The 19,096-nt window shown below is 45.0% G+C and overlaps 1 long non-coding RNA gene across 1 annotated transcript in view; it reads right to left on the bottom strand.

Moving 5' to 3' along the window:
* Nucleotides 1-990: 990 nt before the first annotated feature.
* LOC138758368 (uncharacterized) overlaps nt 991-19,096 on the bottom strand; it is a 29,516-nt gene continuing 11,410 nt past the window's right edge. The window contains exon 4 of the long non-coding RNA XR_011354256.1: nt 991-1,112. This is a non-coding gene — a long non-coding RNA (uncharacterized lncRNA). The remainder of the gene's footprint in view (nt 1,113-19,096) is intronic.

Genomic DNA, 19,096 nt, shown 5'->3' with positions numbered 1-19,096 from the left:
ATATATCTTCACCTCCAATGGATGATGGGAGACCGGCTGGGTTCCTCCAGCATTTCTGTGTGTTTTTACCACTATCACAGCATCTGCAGACTTTCATGTTTCACTCCATTACCCCTCCATAAATCTTCATCCGTGAAGCCAAGCCAAAGAGAAGAGAATGGTAACATCCAACTTTTTGCTAGTAGATTCCTCTGTGCCCAACCTAACTGGAATAACCTGATTTATTGCCTATTCCCCATTGATTCACATACTGTACTGCAGAGTTGAATTAGCATGTTAACACATCTCATGGCAGATCATTAAGAAGGGATAATAAGCCATTGTTGGGGAAAAAATATACCGAATCATATTGGGTTTTCCAATGTGTTTCCCAAACTTCTTTGTGTGAATTATCAAACATGGAATTCCAGGACTCACGGAATTTATTATTCCATCTGTTGCACCAGTCTTCACTCCATCAAGGACATCTACAAGAGGCGGTGCCTCAAGGACCCCCACCACTGAGGCCCTGCCCTCTTTACTCTGCTACTATCGGGAAAAGGCCTGAAGACACATATCCAATGGTACAAGAACAGCTTTTTTCCCTCTGCCATCACATTCCTGAATGGACAATGAACTACTGACACGACCTCACTTCCTCTTTTATTAAATGTAATTTATAGCTAATTTTGCTCCTGTGATGCCAAATTTTCATGACATGTTCATGACAATGAATTTTGATTCTGATTCAGGAGTCTTCTGGGGATTAACCCGGAGATTCTTTGACGGGGGATGAGAAGTTAAAAAGAAAGTTAACTTTGCTTCAATTATTCAGTTTAGTAAATGTATTTATTTAATGGTTCAATGTGTTTCATTATTTATGTATCTTATTTATGTATCTATGTATCTATGTATCATTATTTATGTATCTTATTCATTTAAGCAACCTTCTACTTTTTTGAATTGTTACCTTTTTTTATATTTACTGACTTCAATTTCATTGTTTGTGAATATCTTCGATTATGAAAGCTTGTTTAAAACAATGTCATTTCCATTTGGAAAAAGTTTAGTCAAAGCTCAAACATACTGTGGTCAGGTCTCCGCTTGGTTGAAGTTCGGAAAGTCCGTAGACCCTGCGATTGAAGTAAAAACATGACGCTGGAGAAACTCAGCAGGTCAAACTGTGTCCTTTATGTCGCAAAGATAAAGATACAAAACCTACATATCGGGCTTGAGCCCTTCATCAAGGTGTTAGCAAAATGTAAACAGGCACCCGAACAATATGGTGGGGGGAGGAGCACAGTCCCACAGGCAGGAGGCAATAGGTGGATAAGGGAGGGAGGGCACAGCAACAAACATGGGGAGGGGAGAGGGGCTGGAGAGCTGGAGCGCTGGAGGAAAGGAGGCAGAGGGATGGGGAGGAGAAGGAGAATGGGGAGTGGGCTAGCAGAAACCAGAGATGTCAATGTTCATGCCATCCAGTTGGAGATCCTGCCTTTCTCAACACCCCCAGCACATTCTGTTTGTTTGTGGGAAGTGGGCAGCAAATAAAAGGTGAAAAAGCCAACTGGTGTTACTTGTTTTCGAGGTTACGGATGTGATATCTGAGCACAAGTGAAGGCAGATCACACTAAATTCAAACATCACTCCTAGGGGAAGAATGGGTCAGTGGGCACATGGTGAAGTGGAGGGAGAGCCCTGGGGATGCGTTCCGATGGATAAATAGCTGAACTAGTAATCCTAAGGTTAACAATGTAGATCCACACGTTAAAACCTCTTCTTTTAAGATCTCATCAACCTGTGGTGTGCATGAGTGGGTAATCATTGTGGACCAAGTTTCATGAGTATCGAAAGTATTTTATGACATTCCACAACCAATCGGTGAACACAAGCATAATTCTCTCCACCTGTGACAATACCTTGCTGAGTCACTTTGAAAGAGGGTGCTTAGCCCGGGGTCACCCACACACAGCGGACGGATGGGGTGAGCTTGTCCTGCTGTCATTCATCACTGGGGGACTGTTCCAACCTTCACGCCATCAGCTGAGAGTAGCAGTGGTTACCCCTCACAATGTCACCATCCTCCTGCCAAAGGCCCAGCCACCCATGCCTCCCTAAACTTCCATCCAGAGATCCTCACAGCTCCACCCATGGTTCCCCACACTCCTACACAAACCCCACCCATAGTTTCCCACATCTCTACCCACCTATACTCCCATCCACCTCCTCACCCCACCTAGAGTCCCCACAGCCCCACCCACCTCCTCACCCCCTCCTTCCTCCTCACACCCCTACACACACACCCCACCCACATCCCAACCACTCCACCCACCTCCCAACTCCCCCACCCACATCTCCCCACTGCCCCACCACCTCACCCACTCACATCCTTCACACCAGGGGATGCATGTTTGACCTCAGTTGTGCTCCTGGGGAGACAGCAAATGATTAGCACCCTGGAGTGCCAGATTGGGAGGTGGGAAGAGGAGGGGGAGCTCACTGTCCCCTCCCCGGCCACCAGCCCTGATCTCTTTTGACCAGATTCCAGAGAAAATGAAACACACGGTTTCCATCTGAATCTGGCAGTGAGCTCGCCCCTCGCCATCCACCCACCACCCCTCTCTCTTTCTTTGCCCCCTCCCCCTCCCGGCCTGGCTGCCCTGGATACAGGAGGCAGGGAACAGCCACGCAGTGCCGAGGAGGTTAATGTGGGGTTTTGTCTGGGTGTACTTTACAGAGCAGCAAACAGCCAGCTCGGTACGCTCGGAGAGGCTTCCAAGTGGGACCCTAGCCAAATCCACCATCTGCTTTCAGTTTTATTTTACCCAACTCCAACTGCACACTGAGCTATCTCTGTGAACAGGCCATCTTGTATCCTTCCCAGGTTAGTGAAACCATCTTCTAGAACCTTCACCAACAGACGAAGCACTGATATAGAAGCGATGTCAATGTAAGCTTTGCTCTATCTCCCATTAGAATGAATTATCTTGATCCATTTTCACTTATACAGTCATAATGCATGAATTCCCAGCTTGTGTCTCCAGTCCTAGTGCATAGCAGGAGGCCATTCACCCCATCAATCTCTCCCTCCCCCTTTCCCCTGTATTCAGATTTATTGTCAGAGTACATGTTTGACATCACATACAGCCCTGAGATTCTTTATCCACTTATTGGCAGTACAAAAACTTTGTACACAATGTACACATGTAAACAGATAAAGAAATGTAAACAAACTGACTGTGCAATACAGAGAGAATTTTTTTTTAAATCAATAAAGTGCACAAGTAAGGGTCCTTAAATGAGTCCCTGATTGAGATCGTTGTTGAAGAGTCTGATGGTGGAGGGGGACCAGATGTTCCTGAACCTGGTGGTGGGAGTTTTGTGGCCCCTACACCTCTTTCCCGATGGCGGCAGCGAGAACAGAGCATGTGCTGGGTGGGGTGGATCCTTGATGATCGCTGCAGCTCTCCGATCGCAATGTTCCCTGTAGATGCTCTCAAGGATTTCACTAGCTCCCTTCTGTATATCAAGGAGAAACTGCCATAAACTCTTGGTGGGTCTAGCAGTGCCCATGGAGAGAAGGAGTTGTTGACACAAAACGTTAACTTGAGGTTTCTCTCCATGGATGCCACCTGACGATATTTATTTTATTTTAGATTTCCAGCATCTGTTCACTGTTGAAAGTTTGTGTTGTATCGCTGCTGTTCCTCCTTGAAGACATAGCTTTCCAGATCATACTCTCTGCCAAAATGAACTTTTTCCACACTCTCCTCCCAGCCACTTGCCTTAAATTTAAATTTAGACATACAGCACGGTAACAGGACATTTCAGCCCACAAGCCCTTGCTGCCAAATTTATACCCAATTAACCTACACACCCTGTACATTTCGAAGAGTGGAGGAAACTGGAGCCCCCAGGGAAAACCATGGGTAGAACGTACAAACTCCTTACAGAGCGAAAGATTCAAACCCCAGTCCCGTCAAAGTTTGGATTTGTCTGGTTACCAGACCTCCTGGCACTAGGAACAGGTCATTCTGATTGATAAAATGGATCTGTACCTGTTCTGAGTCCCTTCTTGATCTGCTCTGCTACACAATCAATCACAACCCTTGCAGCCTCTGAACCGACCAGCTAATGAAAAAGGCCCTCAGGCCGTTGAGTCCATGCTAACTGCCAACCACCTTAGTAAAGGAATCCCACAATGATCCCATTTTACCCTCCCATGGTCTCACCAACTCCCAGAGGATGCCCCTCTCCTCCAGATTAGGGCGAGTTTACAGCCATAAATTAGCCTACAGAACCACATCTTTGGGAAGTCATTTATTGTCATCTGAATGTACAAATACAACCTGACGAAACAGCTTTCTCCGGTCCTCGGTGCAAAATATGCAGACACACAGACAAACAATCCATATACAGGACAAATATTCATATGTACAAACAAACAAACAAATAAATAAATAAATAGACATGCATTGCTTTGTGAATATGAGAGTCTCGGATGGTCAGTGTGAGCAGTTCCTTTAGTCATTCAGCGTTCTCACTGCCCACTTCAGTCTTCTCAGGAAGTGCAGTCACTGTTGCGCCTTCCTGACAAGTGAGGAGATGTTGAATGTCCACAATAGGTCACTGGTTTAGTGAACTTCTCCACTACAGAGTAATTAATGTATAGAGGAAGGTGGTCATTCCTGGTCCATGATTATCTCCTTCATATTGTCCACATTGAGACTCAAGGCTCAAGTGGGATGGAACCAGAGCACCAAGGGAAAACTCTTGAGGTCACAGGGAGAACTTGTGAGCTCCACAGAGACAGCACCAGATGAGTAATCGTACCAGTCTAGTCCAGTAATCCAGAACCATGGTGCAATGATGCAAGGATGTGAGTTCACATCCCATGATTGGAGGCTGTGGAATGTAAAATCAAGCAAGAAAATGAATACCTGGTGTCAAAAAGCTGCTGGGTTGCTGTCAAATTCAGCTTCTTTAGGAAGGAATCAAGACCAGACATGTTGACATCATTAAAATAGTCCAGCAGTCAGTGGACGGCCAATGACAACGAAAGCAGCTGTCACAGTAGAAGATCTCTGGATGTGGTCCCTGGGAACAGTTACAGAGGGTGACGTTCCCACTTCTGATGCTCCATTCCCTTCCCCCTCTCCAGCCTCCTCACCTCAACCATCCCCTGAGCGAGTAAGTTTCACATTCCCACCACCTTCTGCATAAACGTGTAACAGCTCACTAGTTGGATCTGCAGCATATTGAACCTCTCAGTCTCCATGCCCATTGAAGCAGTGAAGGTGACCTCAGTGAATATATTTAATTCAAGGTTGGATAGATTTTTACATAGTCAGGGAATTAAAGGATACAGGGAAAAGGCAGGTAGATGGAGATGGGCTGATCATTAGATCAGCCATGATCACATTGAATGATGGAGCAGGCTCAATGGGCCAAATGGCCAACTCTGGCTCTTGTTTCTTATGTTCTTATGTCGTCAACTGGCCATTTAAAATTTAGACGTACAGCATCGTAACAGGCCCCTTCCAGGCCTGTGCCGCCCAATTACACCCAATTACCCTACAACCCCCGGTATGTTTCTAACAGTGGGAGGAAACCAGAACACCTGGGGAAATCCACGGAGACATGGGGTGAACGTACAAACTCCTTACAGACAACATGGGATTTGAATCCTGGTCCTGATCACTGCCGCTACGATAATGGTGACACCCATGACAACTTGTAGACTCACCAGAACAGACTCCATCACACAACGGCATCCACGTAATTGTTCAAAGCAGAGCACAAATGTTCTTGGCAGTTGTGTTAAATCATCATGGCAGAGTGTATACTGCACTGGGCTGAGCTCTCTGCTATCTCCTCCCAGGCCACCAGATGGGACCAGGCTCAGCCCAATGGAACAGCAGCCAGCCCAAAGGTCCTGGGACCAAGGATCTAATGACCACAACACCCTTCTGACACAAGGATGGCCCACTCCACTATTTGGAGCCTCAAACAGGGTTGTATGTAATGTCATGTGTGTACTCCGACAATAAATCAGAAATCTGAATCTGAGGTACAAATATTAGTGATGATACAAGAAGATTTCCCTTCTCAAAATGGAGTCATTGGGCATTTTATGGGTACTTTAAAAAAAGACATTTGCAAAACTGATTCCAGCCATTGAAACCCATGTTGGCCAGTTACACCCAATGATCCTACGACCCCCCCACCCCCCCAGTACGTTTTGGAGGGTGGGAGGAAACTGGAGCACCCAGAGGAAATCCACGCAGACAAGGGGAGAATGTATAAACTCCTTACAGACAGTGCCGGATTTGAACCCGGGTAATAAATGGTTTGTGGTTCGTAAGGGTTGTGGGTGGAAATAAAAGGTTGAGAAGCACTGTAGCATACCTCTGCCCTGCACAGAATTGAAAACTAACTTGGCCACGAGTCCCTGAATTAGATTTGACCTCATGGCTGTCACTCAGCACCCCAGTCCCAGCCCAGCTAACTCTCTGTTCAATGGCAAGGATGTCTGAGAAAAACATAGCCTTTCACTTGTCAGTGAAATCAGTGGTCATAGAGAACCTAGCTTGAGGACTAATGCTCTCATCGAGTGGACCCATGGAAGAGATCAGGGGACCATTCAATCCCTTGAATCTATCCCTTCATTGTGATATTATGGCAAGGAGAGGCACATGATGGATCAACCTCTGACTGAACGTTCATGGTGAGGAGTAAAAACACAGAGACGCTGGAGGAACTCAGTCAGTCTCGCACTGGCAACAGGAGGTAAAGATCTATCACCAGCGTTTCGGGCCTGAGCCCTTCCTCAAGGACTTGTGAAAAGCAGGCAGGTGCCTGAATTAAGAGGTTGGGGAAAGAAAGGGGGAAGAATGGACAGGGGAAGGAGTACAGACCAACAGTCAGAAAGTGTTAACTGGATATGAATGGGACACATTGACTTCTCTGGTCTGGTGTCGCACCCTCTACTGTGCCATTTACACGTTTGATAGAACTTTCACGGACACATTCGATTCTGTCCTGTCCAACCCTTTGTACTGCGAAGACCCAGTCAATGAGACTCCTACTGCAGTCTGAGATTTCCAAAACAGAGATGCTGGAGGAACTCAGCCAGTCTCGCAGTGTCCACGGGATGTAAAGATATATCACCAATGTTTCGGGCGTGAGCCCTTCTTCAAGTCATTGTGAGGGGGCCCACCCAGAGGAACAACTGGCTGCTCAGGTACCTTCCCAAACATAAGATCTCTGGAGAACTTGTGGAGAGTTTGAAATGTTTCTCGCTGCCATCCACCGACCTGATCACCTGGACAAAAATCTGTGAGCGAACTCAATATACCTGCATTCCATATGTCCTTCACAACTACTTCGCCTGGAATTAAAATTAATAATTACTCCAATATCAATTGCTGTTTCCAAGAGGGTTCCAAATTCAGACACCCCACTGAGGTGTTTCTGAAATTAGCATGAAGTCCTGGTGTAAACTTTAGTCCAAAACTCCCCCCTCAGAAGAAATATAGTCCATTTCAAGGGCCCCCATAATACTTGGGAGACTGTTCCGAATCCAATAAAGACACAATGCTGGAGGAATTTAGGAGGTCAAACACTTTAAATAACGATACCTAATGTTTCGAGCTTGAGCCCTTCATTAAAATATGAGCAAAATCTAGGTAGCCGCCCGAACTTCAGACTCCTGTCTACATTTTGCTCATGCCTTGATGAAGGGCTCATAAGAACATAAAATATAGGATGAGGAGTAGGCCATCAGAGATAAATACAGTTAGTAGTTTTGACCTTGGTGTTTTACATCCATCAATATCTGTCAATGGCAACCAAAGGAGACAATCCCAGTCAGAGGATGGGGGAAGGAGGAGTCGGCAAGGAATATTTTGTGAGCTGAGAAATTAAACATTCTCTCACTGGTGGGAATGGGCTTGCTCTTGGATGAAGGACCAGTAGTAAATCAACTGTGTTTAAGCAAGTTTTTAAAGAACTTTAAACATTTTACAAGGTCAAAATTACTAAATGTTTTTTTAATCTCAGATGGCCTGCTCCTGCTCCAATATCTTATGAGCCTTTCATCAAGGTGTGAGCAAACTGTAGGCAAATGCCTGAAATTCAGACGCTTGCCGACTGACACATTTTTCCATACCCTGATGAAGGGCTCAAGCCTGAAACGTTGGTTCTGTATCTTTATCTTTGCTACATAAAGGACACAGTTTGACCTGCTGGGTTTCTCCAGCATCGTGTTTTTACTTCAATCGTGGTGTCTGTAGACTTTCGTGTTTTAATATGTCAGCTTCTGCAACTTTCCCTTGCTATCTTAATTTAACCCTTGGAGTGCTGGTTCCATTTGGCTAAATCTCTGCCGTGGCCCCTCCAGGGTTAGCTCATCTTGTGCAGGGAGTGTGAGGCGATGGGACAGTGGGAAGCGGCTCTCTCTCCCCACCGCCCCCCCCCCCCACAGAGGTAGAGGAAATGGAGACAAGCACATTCCAAAACCTATCCCTGGCCCGCCCCGCTGTGATTAATTCTGCCTCGTTGCCTGCCTACACATCTGCACGGCAGGATTAATTTCCACTGATTAAAATTCTTGGTGTGTGAAAGGTTCGTTGGGCCAAGTATAAAGAGCAGCAAAAGATGAGGAGGTGAGAGCCAGGCACCAGCTTACTATTAACGTGCGTTGTTTCATGAGAGTGGGGATTGCCTGGACCCAGTCTCCTGCTGAGAAAGATTCAGATAGGATGTCTAATGATTGGCATCCGCATGCTTTCTGCAGAAACCACGGGGATTTTCTTTTGTTGTTGAAAGGAAAGAGGAGCTGGTCTTCTGTCAGTTAAAGGCCATGTCTCCCAAGTCATTTATAAGTGTGGCAGCTTGGTTTAATCAGGAGAAATCCCATCTCTGGGAGAGGAGGTCTCTTACTAATTCTCTGAGTCCAACATCTAGAACTGCTGGAAGACCATCAACTCGGTGAAAGACGCACTTTGGTCTCCCTGACTCCTGTTGGTCTCTCAGCACACGGAGATGTCGGTGAGGGAGTGCTGCCGACTGGTACATTCCAGGCTGCAGGAGTACATGTTAAGGCAGACACTGAGGCCTGGTGCAGCCAACGTGAGGGTGTGGTGGAGAAGGACCACAGTCTACACTCCTTCCATTACCAGGCACTGAGGGGCTGAGACCAAGGGGAAGCCCCTGAATCAACAGAGGTGGGAGGAAGAACAAGGTGCCACAGTGGTGGTATCAGGGTACAGAGTGAACAAATATAACATGTACATTGATGAGAATGTGTAGATATGACTGACACGATGAATGAATGTAAAATATCTTGAACTCTTCTCAGGTTTCGGATTTCAGATTTATTGTCAGAGAACATACGTGACTTCACATACAACCCCAAGATTCTTTTCCCTGCGGTGAGGCAGAATTACCACTTATTGGCAGAGCAACAAAAAAACTGACTCAACGTACACATGTAAACAAATAAAGAGATGTAAACAAACTGACTGTGCAATACAGAGAGAAAAACGTTAATAAAGTCTAAAAGTATGAGTCCCTAAATGAGTCCCTGACTGAGTTTGTGGTTGAGGAATCTGATGGTGGAGGGGGAGTAGCTGTTCCTGAACCTGGTGGGTGCGAGTCTTGTGGCACCGATACCTCTTTCCTGATGACAGCAGCGTGAACAGAGGGTGTGCTGAGTGGTGTGGATCCTTGATGATCGCTGCTGCTCTCTGACGGCAGCGTTCCCTGTAGATGGTTCTCGATGGTGCGAGAGGGTTTTGTCCAGGGCTCTGCCAAAGACATTTTGTAGGGTTCTATGCTGAGGGGTATCAGTATCCCCATACCAGTCCGCGAAAGGTATGTCTAATGACAATATGTAGAAGCAACAAGGTGCCACAGTGGTGGTAACGGGGTATTGAGAGAACAATATAAAATATACATTGATGAGATATGACTGACGTTATGAATGTAAAAAGTATTGAACGGCTTCCTAGTTTTGTAAATAAAATATATTTTTGGAAAAATAATTGTGCTGAAGTGAGGATGGCAAAAGAAACCAATGATAAGGTCTCTAGCCTCTTGGAGATTGTGCAGCCCAGGGCAATATATCCAAGGAACCCTGTCTCCACAGCAACGATAGTGTTGGAGGAATCTGCTGCCCTGAGCAGCTTAACTCAGACACACATTGTGGGGAGTGGAAAGATGGCGGTGAGGGGGATAGGATTATGGATTTCTTTGCAGATATTATTTCTTGTCAAGCCAGGCTGCTGGATGGGAAGGGAAACATTGACTCTTGTTATGTGCCATTGATTTTAAAAAATGGGGCACGGAGTTGTGAACGACATGAGGGAGGGAGGCAACCTGACGGATAAACCTCTGACTGAATGGTCATGGTGGTGCCTGTGACCAGCAGCAACCACGAAGGGTTGCAGACTCCAGATAAGTGGAGGACTGGAGCAGAGCACCAGAAAAATGAGGAGACCACCCCCCATCTGCAAAGGAGAAGCAGAGGAGACGACCCACAGGACAGTGACCACGGCAGCAGACCAATGAAGGGCCCTGCAGCTGATGAACAAACAGGCTATGGGCGGTTTGCGACTCGAGGCGAAGAGCCCACGCCGGCTGTGGCTGCTGGCCAAATGAGCTCGAGGGACTTGCACCAGGCTGCAGGAAACTGGCTTGAGACTGACTGAAGGGGCTACCAGGCATAGGAACCAGAATGCGAGAGGGGGCCGAGGGTGCTGAAGGGCTCCTAATCTTATCAGAGGTTCAGATCTGGAGCTCGGGTTGCCGATGGTTTGGACTGGACTCTGCGTGGCTGCAGGGGTTCCAGAAATACTGGAGGTGAATCCACAGACACTCGGTGACTCTGGAGGGGGTCTCTATTTCTCTGACTGTAAGAGGGGCCAGGCAATTTCTACTGGTGACAAATCTGTTGCCTTTCAGCAGACAAAAGGCAATTTTGTGTAGCATGACACTCTTTTTATTACATGACTTTTAATTGAATCTTAAATCTTGGATTGCACCCCTTAACTACACACTGTGGCCAATTAACCCTCCAGCCTACACTGACCCAGTGGGAGAACATGCCATCTCCACAAAGGCAGCTGGTGTGGTCTGTACAACCCAGGTTACTAGAGTGGTGAGGAAACGGCTCTCACGGACCTGACAGGGATTAGCCACACAGATCTTGACCTCATTTCACTACCTCCTGATTTCCTTCACCTCCGTTCAGCTTCCCCTCTCACACCACGTAAAAGACAAAGTTTACCCACTGACAAAATACACAACGCTTGAGAAACTCAGCAGGTTATACCATGTACTTTATATAAAAAAGATAAAGATGCAGAACCAACATTTCTGGCTGGAGCCCTTCATCAAGGCATCACATTTAATAACTTCTCTTTCTCCAGTGAGAATGCTGATCGACCAAAGGAATTGTTCACACTAACCATTCGAGACTCTCATATTCACGAAACAATATTGATTTGAGAATACAGGTATGAAAGCTTGCCCTGTATATGTATTGTTTGTCTGTATGTCTGGGTGTGTGTCTGTGTGTTTTGCACCGAGGACCGGAGAACAGTGTTTGGTCAGTTGTACTTGTACAATCACATGACAATAAACTTGACCTTGACTCATTTTTATGTGGATGTATCTCCTTGTTGTGATAAATGTAACAATTGAGATGCTTCATTAATTCATATGCTCTGGACATGTTAGAGTCTTGAGAAATATTGGAGCAAAGTGTTTCAAACTTTCTCTGCACCTTTTAATTTTAAACCAAATCCCCTAACTGCCTTATTTGATATTGTTGGAGAGAGTGTCATAACTTGAATGACATCTGAGCTGCATGTATCAGCTTTTATTTCTCTTATGGCTGGGTGGGTGGTGTTGCTCAGATGGAAGGACGTCACCCCACATGCACAATGGCTACATGGCATCACGTCATGTTTAAACTTAGAAAAGGTTAGAAACTCAATTTACGATTTTAATGTACATTTTCAAACACTGTGGGGATGTTTTTTGAGTTACTTTTATAATTTTTGATTTGTTCTGAGGTAGAAATGTTGACTAATGAGCTAATTTATCGCTCCTGATAAGAATTCTCTCTTCCATTTTTTTTTGGCCAAACAGTTTCTTTCTTTGTCGTGGGTTTAGATTTTCCTTTTTTTAATAATAAAAAAAAATATCAAAACAATATAATCTGGGAACCTCGGATGAAATGATATGATTAAAGTGTAACATTTCTTTTTGAATATCTGTAAGTTCTCTGCATTTTTGAATGTGAAATTTCAATGTTAATAAAAATATTGAAAAAGACTCATCCAAAAACATGTCTTGCTCAAGTTTACTCACATGACTGAGTCACCAACCCACTGAAAAAAGTTCATTGTTTTTTAAATAACATCTCCAAAATAAAAAAAGTGTTTCTACCTGAGCTGGTAACAGTCTCAGGAAGGAGGTTATTCTGACACTGATATTTACATTTTTTTATTTTATTTAAATTTAGATGTACAGCATGTTAACTGGCCCTTCAGGCCCATGACTCTGTGCCACCCAATTGACCTACACCCCCAGTATGTTTTGAAGGGTGGGAGGAAATCCATGCAGACATGGGGAGAATGCACAAACTCCTTACAGACAGCGCCAGATTCTAACCTGATAAATTCGAAGATTTGACTCAAATTTAAATCTGATAAAATCCAAATGGAAGTAAAGGAATGATGTTCGTGGCCAGAGTGAGGGGTAGTTGCTGTGAGGGGCAGTTTGATGAATCCGACAAGCTTCCTGGCCTCTGGGCTTGGACAGAGTTTGTCACTTTTGACATCGCTGCACCCTCTGGTGGTCGCATCTCTCACTCCCCTCCCACCACCGTCAGGATTTTTCCCACTCACTCATTCTGTCTGCAGTCAGCACCTTTTTCCCAGGGCGGGAGTATCAAACACCAGAGGATGTGTCTACAAAGTGAAGGGAGGGAAGGTTGGGGGAGTTGTCGGAGGTATATATTTTACACAGTGAGTTGTGGGTGCCTGGAATGCATTGCTGAGTGGTGGGGGCTGGATGAAAGAAAGATTGAGGGTTATGACTCCAGCATCTTGCCAACAATAAATGGTAAATGACCAGATCCTTTTTACTCTGACATTTGTTTTCCTCCCTCTTGAAGAAAGGAGTCACGGTTTCAGTTTTCCAATCCCCAGAGAGGATTTAGTTTTTATTTTTTAGTAGATATACACGTCGGCCAAAGTCAGGGACGAAGGTCTGCACTGTGCACTAATGTTAGAACCATGGAACACTACAGCACAGAAGCAGGCCCCTGTGGCCCTTCTAGTCTGTGCCAAACCATTTTTCTGCCTAGTCCCACTGATCTGCACCCATTCCATACCCCTCCCCTCCATATACCCGTCCAAATTCTTGTTAAAAGTTAAAATTGAGCCCACATTCACATCTTCAGCTGGCAGCTCGTTCCACACTCCCACCACTCTCTGTGTGAATAAATTCCCCTTCACATTCCCCCTAAACTTTCCCCTTTCACTTTTTAAAAAATATTTTATTTTAAAGTTTGCATCCATGTAGTATATATGATCCACATACATCCATCATTGTAATTACAAGTGGCTACTGACTACCCTCTTCACTCTTAACCCATGTCTTCTGGTCTGTATCTCACCTTCCCTCTATGTTCACTTTAACCCATGTCTTCTGGTCTGTATCTCACCTTCCCTCTATGTTCACTTTGCCCTCAGCATAGCTTGCCTTTCCATTTTTCAGGTCATTAATGTAAATAGTAAATAACTGAGAGCCAAAACCCGATCTCTGGGTTCCACGCTGCTTACATCTCTCCATTTGAAAACATTTATCGGAGGATTAGTGTGAGCAGTTCCTTTGGTCGTTCACTGCCCGTGGGAAGAAGCTGTTCCTCAGCCTGGTGGTGCTGGCTCTGATCCTTCTGTATCTCTTACCTGTCGGGAGCAGCTGGAAGATGCTGTGTGGGGGCTGGAAGGGGCCCTCAGTGTTTTTTCACGCCTGCTTCAGACAACAATCCCAGTAGATCATCGGTAGAGGGGGTGGAAACCCCAGTGATCCTCTCTGCAACAATTCATCTCCAATCAGCCCAACACCTGATACAATGAACTTCCGACTTAGGCAACAAACTTTTCTGAGGCCAATACACCTTTTTAACCAGTTGCCTACTGAATATTGTCCCTCAAAACAGCTTGAGCTAATTTGTCAATCGTGATCAACTGTGATCAGCCTTTTATAAAGACATGATATCTTCGTTTGATTCTATTCAGCTTTCCTGAAGATTACTTATCTCTTCATTGATTATTGACTCTAGAATTTTCCCAACAGTAGATGGTCTTTTATAACCCAGACATTTGTCTTCCTCTCTATTGAAGAAGGGAATCACGGTTTCAGTTTTCCGACACCTCCCCCCCCCCCCCCCCACCAACCCGCTATCCATGGATTCAGCGAGTTCTGACAATCTTCACTCAACAGGCTCACTCTCTCTGCAGTCGTTCTCTTTGAAATCCCAGGGGTGCAGGCCATTGTGCTCTGGTGACTTGCCCACCTTTAGAACATAAAACTCAGAGCAGTACACCACAGGCAAAAGCCCTTCAGCCCTTCATGTCTGTGCCAACCAATCTAAACTAATCCCATCTGCCTGCACGTGGATCCTATCACTGTATTTCATAACCCCGCTGAAATAATTAGAACACAGAGATCTACACGACAGTGCAGGCCCTTCGGCCCACATTATTTGCTGACCTACTCTGCCTAGTGGGTTATTAGTTTTCTCAGTTCCAGGTACCCATAATTTCTTCAGCATCACTGCTTCCAGTTTCTCTCTGGCAGTACATTCCTACCCCACTCTGTGTAAGCAATTTGCCTCATAAATCTGACTTAAACATGCCACCCCTCATCTCAAACCTATCGCCTCTCGTATTTGACAGTTCCACTCTTAGAAAAAGACTCCATCCACCCTATCTGATAACACTAGGCAACAAATGTTTTCAAAAGATTTGCTTCCTGAAAATAAATTGGGAATTATGATAGACAACTTCAAGCTGAACACAAAGATAATTGCAGATGTGCTGAATCACATAGGAAGTTGGAGAAACATTAAATTAACTTTGATTGAATTTACCATGTTTAATCACATAACGATGCTGACGCAGTTCCAATGGCCTAAAAATGTTTTGCCGCTGATTTACTCTGTCTATTCCCCTCATAATTTTAAATACCTCCATCAGATCTCCCCTTATTCAATAGAGGCATCTGATGCCTCTCGTGTCAGTGTCCAACAATAGTTGGCCGCACTGATGGATTCCAGTTGCCTTGATCCCACTTTTCCATGGTCGCAATGTCCTGGTGAAACCTTTCAACGTGTTCGTCACTGACTGCACCAAGATCACCAGGGAAGTCCAAGTGCGAATGAATTTTCAATGACATTTTGCACTTCATGGCTTTGTCTGCTTGAAGTAGACTTAAAGTACGACAGGAAATCATAAAAAGAAGTTATTTCTAAAATCAGTAGGTGATGGGAAAATGTACAGGCTATTTTCGTGATCAGCAGCCCAAAATCCATAAAATACACCCAAAAGTGTTTAGGAACAACATCTTTGTTGTCCAGTGTTATTGTATAGACTTGTCTCCCCCAACAGAGAAAACAAGTTTGTTAAAGTTCTCATTATAGCTAATACTCTCCAATCCAGGCAACATCTGGTGAACCTCTTCTGCCCCCTCTTCAAAGCCTCCTCACCCTTCCCCTGATATGGCGGTCAGAGCTGCACACAATTCTCCAAAAGCAGCCGAACAAAACTTTTATACAAGGCATGCCAACCTTTCTGTCAATGCCCCAGCCAATGAAGGTACGCATGCTGTACGCCTTCTCTACCACCCTATCTACTTGCGATGGGAGGTGTGCACTTGCATCCCAAAACCCCTCAGTGCTCCTCAGGGTACTGCCATTTACTGTAGACGTATATTTGACTATTCAAAGGGCAACACCTCCGGATTAAATTCCATCTGTTATCGTTCTACCCTCCCCTCCCATGAGTTTTCATAATGCCTTGTCCCTCAAGGTTGGGATTTTTACAAGTTATTCCGTGTTAGTTGTAAGTAGCCCATCTGTTATCACTGGGGTAGCTGCAGTGCTCTCCACAGTGAAGACCGATGCAAAAACTATGTTTAACTTACTTGTTTAACATATCTGCAAATTAGTTTTCTGTTTGATGATACTAATGTCCCAGGCTTGCTCTCTGGGACCCATTATTACCACACCCTTTTTATCAATCCATAGAAAGTCCTGTTAGTTTTCACGTTAAATGCATTAAATAAGTAAACATTTTCTCTCGAAAGCAGTTAACTCTTTTCTAATGAGCTTTCCCTGTAGTTCCTGAAAATGTCCTAGCCCTCTGGTCTACCACTCATTCTTGCCATCTCCTACCTCTTGCGTTAATCATGGATAGTTCCTCTTTCCTACAGAATCTCTCTATCTAGTTAGGATCTTGTTCCTTTCATACATGCCCCTGATGCTTCACCATTTTTGGGACCTTGGAATTCAGATACATAATTCCCTGAAAATGGCATCACAAGTGGATAGGGTTGTAAAGGGAGCTTTTGACATTTTGGCCTACAGGAGTTTGGATGTTATAAATCCTTGGTGAGACCAAATTTGGAGTATTGTGTGCAGTTTTGGTTACCTAACTACAGGAAAGAAATCAATTAAGATTGAAAGAGTGCAGAGACAATGTTGCCTGGACTTCAGGAACTGAGTTACAGGCAAAGGTTAATAAGGTTAGGACTTTATTCCCTGGAGTGTAGAAGAATGAGGGGAGATTTGATAGAGGTATTTAAAATGATGAGAAGGATTGACAGAGTAAATGTAGGTTGGCTTTTTCCACTGAGGGCGGGTGAGATACAAACCAGAGGACATGGGTTAAGGGTGAAAGGGGAAACGTTTAGGGGGGACATTAGGTGGAATGTTTCACACAGAGAGTGGTGGGAGTGTTAAACAAGCTGTCAGCTGAGGTGGTAAATGCAGGCTCAATTTTCATGTTCAAGAACATTTTGGACAGGTACATTGATGGGAGGGGCATGGAGGGCTATGGTCTGGGTGTGGATCAGTGGGATAAAGCAGTAAAATATTTTGGTACAGGCTAGAAGGGCCTGTTCTGTGTTCTATGGTTCTATTTCAACTGAGATTATGAATTAGCTGTTTAAATATCTGCCTTTGCCCATCTACTGAGCTGCCTTGAAGCTTATTTTCCCAGACCCTTCAAGACAACTCCACCTTCACACCATTCCAATTGCCCTGAATAATGGTGAAGAGCCTGGTCTTGTTCATTCTGAGGCTATATCTAGATTTCTATCATGTAATGCCCAATACTTCCCAAGGGATCTTTAACCACAAGATCTCTCATTGATTCTTTGTCAATGCACATAACCAAATCTAAAATAGCCTGTCCTTGGTCATTCTCTAAAGTTCTGCTCTGAGAAGCAATCTCTGCCACACTTCACAAATCAGTTGTCAGTTTGGTTTACTCAGTAAATATGTGGATTAAAATCTCCTGAGATCATTGCAGTTCCTTTCATACATGCCCTGATGCTTCCCCATTTTGGCTTCGCCCTTTTAAGATGCTGCTCTTTGGAGACCCTCACAGACTACTTGCACCAGATTGCCTTGGGTCAATATTTCCACCCATACCAATTCCACTTCACCATTTATACCACAACACAGCACAGTGACCCCACTTCCCTCCCTTTGGCTATACTTTTGGAATAATTTATTGCCTGAAGTATCCAGTTCTGGGTCCTAGTTGTAAATATCAAATCAAAACTAGATACAGAGTCCAAAATGGACAGAGGGAAAGACAAGTACACACAGTGCAGAGTCTCTCTCTCTCTCTCTCTCTCCCCCTCTCTGTTTCTGTTTCATAGACAAACGCAGGTGCATGGGCCAATGTCTTCACATACATGTGCATATGCACATAGACACACACTCACAAACACACATACTCATGCACACACAAAGCCCCCCACATGCCCACATGTGCAAAGGCACAAAACACACAAATACACACAAGCACACACATGTAAACAGACGTGCACACACACAAACACGCAAGCACACACATGCACACAGACATGTGCAAACATACACAGATACACACGTGTGCACACACACACAAACAGACACACACAGATACACTGACACATATTAACCGTGTAATCGTGCTTTCGGAGCTGATGGAAGAAAGAAAACAAAAAAAAACTCGAGGGTTGCCATCTGTGTGGAAATCATCCAGAAATTTCTAAAAAAATCTGGAGCCAACTGCTGTAACAAGGCAGTCCCTAAAAGAACCTTTGGCAACCGCCAAGTAGTACATTATTGCGATTAAATTAGTCTCATTTATCACTTGCACAGCTGAGGTATTGTTCAGAAGCTCAGTAGCCGTTGCTTGCTCTCGTTCCCCTCACCAGCAATCCCCCCCCCCACTTGCCGCAGAAACTCATTCCCGCCCGCCCCCCCCACTCTCCCCTCGCTCCACCATTGACTGGTGCCACTGATATAGATGCCAAACTCGTAACTTTAACAAAGGGTGACAGGGTCACCTTTGTAGCAGATGTTCTGGCAGGGACAGATGGCACTGGCAAAACCGATTAGCTCCGGCAAACCAGTCCTTGTGCCACCTGCACCCACATCAGTACAAATACATTCGCTACCCGACAGCATCTCGGCAACCTCTGCTAGCCCATTCACTATGACCTGGACCTCAGAGAGACAAACAAAAACTGAGGACAAGCAGGGGCTCAAGCAATGCGCCACCGTCTGTAACAAGCCCTCAGTGCCCTGTGACTGAGATGGCAGAAAGTAGGTGAGTAACTACTACCTTGTGCCTCCAAATATTGGAAGAGCTGTCTAGAATGGATGTGGAGTAGTGGGATAGTCCAGAACCAGAGGGTTCTTGGAGTAAAATGGGTCGCTTTAGACCAGAGATGAGGGAGAAATTTCTTCAGCTGGAGGGTGGTGAATCTGTGGATTTCATTGCCACAGGTGAGTGTGGAGGCCGGGTCATTGGGTAGGTTTTTG

This window comes from Narcine bancroftii, chromosome 3 (genome assembly GCF_036971445.1).
Source record: "Narcine bancroftii isolate sNarBan1 chromosome 3, sNarBan1.hap1, whole genome shotgun sequence".
In the NCBI taxonomy this organism is placed as follows: Eukaryota; Metazoa; Chordata; class Chondrichthyes; order Torpediniformes; family Narcinidae; genus Narcine; species Narcine bancroftii.
The sequence above is the reverse complement of the archived record's forward strand: the minus strand, read 5'-3'. Positions and strand labels throughout refer to the sequence as shown.